Source organism: Lissotriton helveticus, chromosome 10, assembly GCF_964261635.1.
Source record: "Lissotriton helveticus chromosome 10, aLisHel1.1, whole genome shotgun sequence".
Lineage (NCBI taxonomy): Eukaryota > Metazoa > Chordata > Amphibia > Caudata > Salamandridae > Lissotriton > Lissotriton helveticus.
The window spans coordinates 1212493030-1212502272 of NC_136071.1; the positions used below are offsets into that span (position 1 = coordinate 1212493030).

At 38.4% G+C, this 9243-nt stretch overlaps 1 pseudogene; it reads right to left on the minus strand.

The window, feature by feature from the left end:
- Window positions 1-3080: 3080 nt before the first annotated feature.
- On the minus strand, window positions 3081-8578 carry LOC144784220 (uncharacterized; annotated as a pseudogene).
- Window positions 8579-9243: the final 665 nt, after the last annotated feature.

Here is a 9243-nt window from a genome sequence, read left to right on the forward strand (position 1 = left end):
TTTCCACATAACACAGGGTATCTGACAGTTGTCGATTGGCTTCTCTTATATAGTCTTGCTTGGGCCACAGTACTATATTGCCGCCTTTGTCCGAAGCTTTTATGATAATCTCAGTGTTGTTACCTAATTTAGTCATTAATCGATTGTATTCCAGTTGATTTTGACTTAGTTTTTTGGAGTGATGACTCACTTGATAGTGTAGATTTTTTATATCTTCTGTTACTCTATCGTGGAAAATATCGATTGCGTCTTTGGGCATAATGGGTACAAACACTGATTTTGGCTTAAATGGGCTCTTACCAGCCCCCAGTTGAGCTATTGAAGCTGCTTGTAAATGTTCTTGGGTGGACATGTTGCTTTCAATTGCATTATTCCTTCAACATCAGTGGCCATTAGTCTAATGTCAAAGGTTGATTGTTCCGTAGTTGATTTTTTAGCTAGTCCACTTTTGATTTTGTAAAATTTAAGCAGTTTTAATTTTCTGATATAACTGAAGATATCTATACGGGTCTGTGCAAAATTGAAATTTCTTGGAGGACAGTATGACAACCCCAATTTTAAGATTTGTTCTTCCCTGTCATCCAATGTTAAACATGTCATATTGATGATTGTTTTGTCTATTATGTTGGTTGCTGTTGATTGCGCCAATAATTTCTTTTCCCTCTTCCTTTTGGTTTTGTTGCGCCTTTCCCTCCTTTTAGCATTTCTGGTTTTTGTGTCACCAGTGGCTGTGACTGTTGTTGTTTCCGTGGCCTCAGTGTTTTTAATCTGTCCTCGATTAAAAAATCAATTTCTTCACCGAGGTTTAGGGTTCTGGGAGTAGTATCCTCATCATCCGTGCTATTAGTTCCACTGACACTATAGACTGAACTATTATCACTTTGTTCGCTTACAACATCATTGGTGTCTGGGGCTAGTTGATTTGAGCAAGTTGCTTGTTCACTCAGTTCATGCCCCGTGGTCTTTTTTGAATCTGCTTTCAGTTTTTTTGCCACATCGAATTTTTTAGCAAATGTATAGATTCTGCCTTGTTCATAGTCTGCCAGGTCACGGGCGAATTTATATACTTTGCGCTGTTTGATTTTCTCTTCTTGTTTCAGCAACCTATCTTTAATCTCCTTGCGTGTTTTTGCAATATAGTCGTTTGGTTCCAATGTTGCCAGTTCCTCATTTGTCTCTTTAATTTCATCCAGTAATTTCAGTCTGTCAGATTCTGCATATTCAATTAGTAGATGGACTAGATTCATTGACGCCTCTAGATTCAATGTACCCCATTTTCTCAACATTTGTGGATCTGGATTCTCATAGTTAGGAGCCAATAAAATTCTTAGCCCCCGTGGGACTCGCCCAGCTTCTGCATAATTTCTTAGGGATTTTCTCTCCCACCATTTTGTCACTTCAGCTCTCATTTGTCTTTCCAGCTTTCTTAAGAGAGTCCTGGCTGAGTCGTCCACCCGTACAGTGTTAGTAGTACTTGCTACTGCTCCCCTCTTTTCCACAACCGGCAGCTTACTATAAATGTCCTCCGCAGCTGCCTCTCTAGCGCGAACTTCATCTTCTGACATGTTGTCTGTTATGCTTTTTTGTTTCCGTGTTGTTAAATATCACACGACCCGTGCTCAAATGTCAGAGCCGTTTTGCCTGCCCACACCTGCCCACCGAGTCTCATTCGCGCTTGGACACTCACCGCTGTTCGTGCTTTGCTCCCGCTGGTCCTCCGACCTCGCTAGAGTTGCCGCGCTTACAGCAGCCTGGTCTCCGCGCTCTTTCACTCAGGGGCCGCCGCAGTGGTTTCCTTAACGGAAGTCGAACAAGAAAGGGGTTGATTGCAGCAGCCACTTCCTGGACAGGGGGTCTGTAGGCGAAATCAACCCGATATTTCGCAATTTATATAGCGATATCTCCGTATCCCCTCTGCAGAGCCCAGCCGGGACAAAACCAAAGGAACGAATTACAGACTCCAATTTTCGTGGATCAGCAGGTCTTTTATTTTTCAAATGTTGCCAGACGCGTTTCGAATACCTCCGTATTCTTTCTCAATGTGACAAACAGATGGTCCGCTTTTTATTTTTATACATTTTTGGTGTGATGCTTTCACCTCATCTAAGTGTTAAACATAGAAAAAATACTATATACAAATGTATGCTGGGTTTTGTAGTTTTTAGCTCTTGAACCAATTTACCCAATATAGTTGTATTTCATATCGAAACAACCTAACAGCATAAATGCTCAGTCATAGAAAATAGTAAATAAAACATGGTGCACCGATATATTTGATATATTGACACAGAACATATCCTAATTTGCATTTATGGTCGCTTATTTGTATAGCTCCATTGATTTTCATGAGTGTATCCGCAACATATAAAAATATATATATAAAAAACTCTTTCCCTCATATGATATGAAAAAAATATATATATATATATATAAATAAATATGCATTTTATATACAATATAAAAATAGAAATATATTATAAAATGTTGATACCTCAATTTTATAGCTATACATATATATTCACTGAAAAAAAACATAGGTTTCACACACGTTATAGTTAAAAATTAGCATTTAAAAAACCTTAGAAATTTACTGAAAAACCATAGGTTTCACACACTTTATAGTTAGCAGGACATTTCACTCATACAAAACCATTGAAATTCCCCTGTTATAGTTAACTATAACTTGCGCGCCCGCAATGCACTGCAGATGATGTCACATATGACATCACTCATGACATGGTCAGTGACATCACTCATGACATCACTGATGACATCTCAAATGACATCACTGATGACATCACTGATGACATCATCCAGTGAATGTGTATCTTTATAAAAAAAAATATTTTTTATATATGTATATCTAAAGGTCGATGGAAGAATAAATGGGTATATAAGTGTCTAAATGGATGATTCTGTTTTTGTAAAATTGATTGGATAACTGATTGATTAAGTGTATCTTAGTGAATACATGTATTAGCGAGTAAAGTTTAAATATGTAAATATCTGTATCAGTGTCTCACTTTGTGTAGGTCTACTTATGTTTATTGAATCAATAAACATAAGTAGACCTTACCACCTCAACCCATTTTTTTTTCTACGAAATCCCCCATAATTACATGCAGACACTGTCCAGTCTCAATGTCCCAGAGCCGCAGGGTGGCATCACTTGAGCCGCTAACAACCCTGCTTGCGTGGAGGTGCATACAGCGCACTGTGGATATATGCCCGTACAGGGTGTAGATGCACTCGCCAGAGTCTGCGTTCCAGACCTTCAGCGTCCTGTCTGTGGAGCCATTAATCACTATATTATCTCTCATCTGAGCGGACCAGACGCCGCCTGTGTGCCCCACCAATGTCTGAACACACTCTCCTGTGATAGCAGACCACACCTTTAGCGTGTTGTCATCAGACCTGCTAACTATCCGGTTCCACAGAACTGAAGACAAGTTATGACGTGATCATCATGTCCCTTTAGCACCTTAGGGGATCTGATGTCCCCGCTTCGCCAGTTCATATCTATCTTGTGCTGCCTCATGAAACCACATTTCCATGGACTGTATATGAAACCAGATGTCAGCATCCTCCGGCGTCTCAGGTTGAGGGGCTCATCAAATCCTTCATCTCTGCATTTTTCCCGCCATAGCAAATTGTCCTAGGCCAGGATCCTCCAGTAGCGGCAGGTCTGAGCGGCTCGCAGAAGGTCCCGGGGCTCTAAGAAGGATAGTACGTACGGATCACTGACATAATATAGAATGACAAAATATAGACTTACCAAAATATAGTCACCAAAATATAGAATGCCAAAATATCGAATTCCTATCTACAAACAGGTAAGTACAAAAATATCGAATCCAAAATATAGTCTGTAAAAAATATAGTCAGTCAAAATATCGAATTTTTTTAAATGTCTTAAAAGTAATTTAAAATTAATGAAATAATAAATATAATTACCTAAAACATACTTAAAAATACTCAAATAACCTTAAAATTAAGATATAATTAATTTAAGTTATTAATAAAAAATGTACAATATTTTACCGTAGGATAACAGGAGGGTAACATTTAATATTACCACTCCAGTGAGTGCAACAATAGGGAAAGCGTTGGATAGCGTAGGGGTAAAAAATACTATTCCCACTCCAGTGAGTGCAACAGTAGGGAAAGCGTTGGATAGCGTAGGGGTAAAAAATACTATTCCCACTCCAATGAGTGCAACAGTAGGGAAAGCGTTGGATAGCGTAAGGGTAAAAATTACTATTCCCACTCCAGAGAGTGCAACAGTAGGGAAAGCGTTGGATAGCGGGAGGGTAAAAAATACTATTCCCACTCCAGTGAGTGCAACAGTAGGGAAAGCGTTGGATAGCATAGGGGTAAAAATTACTATTCCCACTCCAGAGAGTGCAACAGTAGGGAAAGCGTTGGATAGCGGGAGGGTAAAAATTACTATTCCAACTCCAGAGCGTGCAATAGTAGGGAAAGCGTTGGATAGAGTAGGGGTAAAAATTACTATTCCCACTCCAGAGAGTGCAACAGTAGGGAAAGCGTTGGATATTGGAAGGGTAAAAATTACTATTTCCACTCCAGAGAGTACAACAGTAGGGAAAGCATTGGATAGCGTAGGGGTAAAAATTACTATTCCCACTCCAGAGAGTGCAACAGTAGGGAAAGCGTTGGATAGCGTAGGGGTAAAAAATACTATTCCCACTCCAGAGAGTGCAACAGTAGGGAAAGCGTTGGATAGCGGGAGTGTGAAAATTACTATTTCCACTCCAGATAATGCAACAGTAGGGAAAGCTTTGGATAGCGTAGGGGTAAAAATTACTATTCCCACTCCAGAGAGTGCAACAGTAGGGAAAGCGTTGGATAGCGTAGGGGTAAAAAATACTGGGGCATATTACCAACAACTACCGATAATTTTTGTCTCTAACTTGTTTAGAGACAAAAATTATCGCCGCACATCGGCGATTTTTATCGCAGATAAACCTTGCTATTAGCAAGGTTTATCGCAAATGCGATAAAAAACGGCCGCAATGCATGAATATCGCTGAAAAGTCAGCGGTATTCATGCATTATCGAGCAAATGCTCTTAGCCATGTTATCCACCTCCCATTGGATAACATGGTGAAGAACTGCTCAGGGCAGGTGTTAGCTTTTGGAGATATTCGCGCTTAGCGCGAATATCTCCAAAAGTTGGTAATAGGAGATAGCGATGTTAGTGACTGTTTCCAGTCGCTAACATCTTGGCACGCCCACTTTGCATGTCATTAGTGATAAATATCACTGACATGCAAAGCGGGGCCCAAGATGGTCGCTATCTCCTATTAGCTGTCACTAACTGGTGTTAGCGACAGCTTGGTAATAGGGAGATAATTTTATCTCCGCTTTCTTGGCTTTTAAAGCCAAAAAGCGGAGATAAACCCCCTTGATAATATGCCCCACTATTCCCACTCCAGAGAGTGCAACAGTAGGGAAAGCATTGGATAGCGGGAGGGTGAAAATTACAATTCCCACTCCAGTGAGTTTAACAGTAGGGAAAGTAATGATTTAATATATTATTAAAAATAAATTAAATATCAATACCAATAAAACATTAATTGAAATTAATAACCAATTTAATATTATGTAATAATTAATTAGAAATACAACTACATATTCGTTATTAAAAATGAATAACCTATTCATAATTATTTAACAATGAATTAATTTTCAATAACAAAAACTAATTAATAATAAAAATTAATACCAATAAAAAATTAACAGTAAATTACTTATCAATACACAAAAAGTATTTTTAATATGTAATTAATTACAATTACATTACTTCCCACCCTATTCCTCTATAAACCCACATCCCACTACAGAAAATACATTAATACAATTATCATAATTATCAAATATTTAATTAATACAAAATAATTACCAATTAATACAAATTAATTGCCAATTAATAGAAATTAATTACCAATTAAAAATTAATTAACAATAAATTTAAAATCAATACCAATTAATGAAAAAAATTATTTACTTAATTACAATTAAATTACTTCCCACCCTATTCCCCTATAAACCCACAACCCGCTACAGAAAATAAATTTAGAAAATTAACATAGTTAACAATTAATCAATTAATACAAATTAATTGACAATTAATAAAAATTAATTACCAATTAAAAAATAACAATAAATTCCAAATGAATACCATTAAATAAATAAAAATATTTAATTAATTACAATTAAATTACTTCCCACCTTATTCCCCTATAATCCCACAACCCGCTACAGAACTAAAAAGCAAAATTTAATTAAAAATTAATAATAATTGCTAAAAATTAATATTTAATTTAATATATTTAAATTACTTCCCACCCTATTCCCCTATAAACCCACAACCCGCTACAGAATTAAATTACGCAAAAATTAAATAACATAAAATTCATTACTTAAAATACATTAAACATACATTACAAAAATTAATATACACTTTTCACACATATACTAACATACAAAACACTTTTAAAAAATTGATATTATTAAAAATCGATATATTTAATGCCTATATTGTATACTTCGATATTTTGACTTCTATATTTTGAAAATCGATATTACTTACCTTAAATTCGATATTTTTACCCACTATATTGTGCCCATTCGATATTTTGTCCATTCTATATTTTTACTTCGATATTATGTCCATTCTATATTTTGGAATCGATATTATGACTGTTTACCAGTACGTACAGGGCAAGCTCTTTGGGTAGTAAAGAGATAAAGAGATGAAATCCAATGCGATAGCGAAACATATGCAGGAAGAACATGAAATTCGGTGGGAATGTCTCAAATTCTTGGCCATAGACCAAGTGCCATTAAGTTTCATATTCATTAGAGAGCCTCCTGTTTTCATATCATCATCATTATAAATGTGGGCAAATATAATAATAAACACATGTGTGCTGCAAACAAAAAGTAAATACAATGTTTACAAAGCATCGGCTTGCTGACTGTAATGGCGTCTAATACATAAAGAAAACACATAAATAGTGTATGGTATATGATCACCTTGTTGTGTGGCATCTTAAGTTCATTTGTGCCAAAAAAAAATAGTAATAATGAATTAGTGTGAAATTTTATCAAAAAAGTCTCGGGGTGAGCCGCAAACTCTTGTCAGTAGCTGAAACCCATGGCAAAAGATGCACGTACTGGTTGAGCTACGCCCCCGTTCACATGAAAAGCAGTCAGATAGGCAATATAGACCGTTTACAAACATGCCACCCAAGTGGGTACAGCCGATATGAGTAAATACCTAAACATACCAGTGCACTTCTCAGTAAACATATGATTGATACGCCCAAGTGGGCCATAATAAAAACTTATAAAAAATAGCCTACCATGTGACACTGTCTGGATATTTAGACATATAACAATAATCAAATACACTACTGATCGAGATTTGGCTAGCTAGCATCTTATTTGATCCTAGTGGGCAAAAATAACCAGTGTACTAAATGCCTAATGCGGGATAATTTACAAATTAATAACAATGTACAAATTACATATTGTTTCGGCCTCAGGGGCCAGCATTTGCATAACATTGTAAATCACGTTGGAACTGTGGCTCGATGACTTGCATCATATACTTGATATGAGATGGTTTACAGCGATCGATGAGCTCCTCCAATGATAGCCATCTCTTGGGACGGGTCCACTTTTGAAAGGTTCGCAGCCAGTCCTGCAGCTCTGCTGGAGGGCCGATGGAAGGGATTCGTTGATGCTGATGCCCATGGTGGTTGGCATTTCACAGGTCCCAAAACGTTGTGGCACTGTTTATGCATTGTGCTAATGACCTAAAACTGATGTACTCTGAGCCTTTGCATAACTTCTTTCCAGGAGATAGGGTTCTCACATCGACACCATTCTCAGACGTTCATTTCATCTTGGGCCGAACATGACGAATGAGGTTCCCCTCCGCAGTACGCTCCAGATAATCAATCCAGCACTCATCCATCATATAATAGAAGTAGACGTCACTGCCATCCTCTCCATATTCGTTCTCTTCCTCCCCTTCATCCTCTCCTCGCACGCCACAGCGGTCAGACTCTTCCGACTCATCCTCCTCTTCCTCCCCCCAAACGGCGTGAATCTCTGACTCTTATTCCTCCTCTCTGCCCGCGCCTCTGGAATGTTTCTGAGACACGTTGCCATTCACAGCATCTCCTGCACTGGATGGCCTTGGCTGTGTGTTGTTGTGCGAGCAGCTACCCCTGCCAGTATCACCACTGCACTGCCTCTTCCGGCATGTCAGGTGGTCACTATTAATTTCCAGAATGCGGGTGGTAATCCACTTCACATGCAGGAGATCTTCTAAGGAGTTGAACCCCTTCAGGTCCTCTCTCTTCCTCACAATGCCCCGGGCTCTCCTCCTGCCGATACCCCTCAGCGCCCCCTCCAGCTCCTTGACGCCCACTTGGTTGATGTCCATCGCGCTCCTCTGCTGCGGCTCCGGATCTTCCATGCTCTCTCTACCTGGGGATCTACTCCGACCGCAGCCAGGAAACTCCGAGGACCTACAGGCCTCCATGCGTCTTTATTATTTTGTTTTAATTGAGCCTAAGTATGCAGAGTTGGAATCCCCATGTAAAAAAGAAAATATATATGCACATTTTTTACTACGGAACGGATTTACACCATTTAACAAAAAGCGTGATCTGTGAACAGAACTCTACCTTTTTGCCAAGTTTGGTGTAATTCCTTTCAGCCGTTCGGGCTGTAGCCCCGGCTAAAGGTCCTATGGGAAATTGCATGGGGAAAACACGTTTGGAACCCCCTTTTTTTCTCGGACCCCGCATCACGAATCACCCCCAAACTTTCAGGGAAGAGCAGAGCGGAGCAGGCCATTTTTTTGGAGAAATTCGCGAAGATTCGTCCACCGGCGCCAAAGTTATTGCAAATAGAATGTTGCGGATTTCCTATGGAAACTAGGTTTTAACTATAACTACCTACTGGCGACTGCCGTAGGTAATATATATATATATATATATATATATATATATATATATATATATATATATATATATTCACTGAAAAAACCATAGGTTTCACACCAGTTATAGTTAGCTGGAAATTTTACTCGCATAAAACCAATGAAATTCCCACGTTATAGTTAGTTGGACTCACTATAACTTGCGCGTGCAATGCACTGCTGATGACGTCACATATTACATCAGTCTTTTGGAAAAATAAATA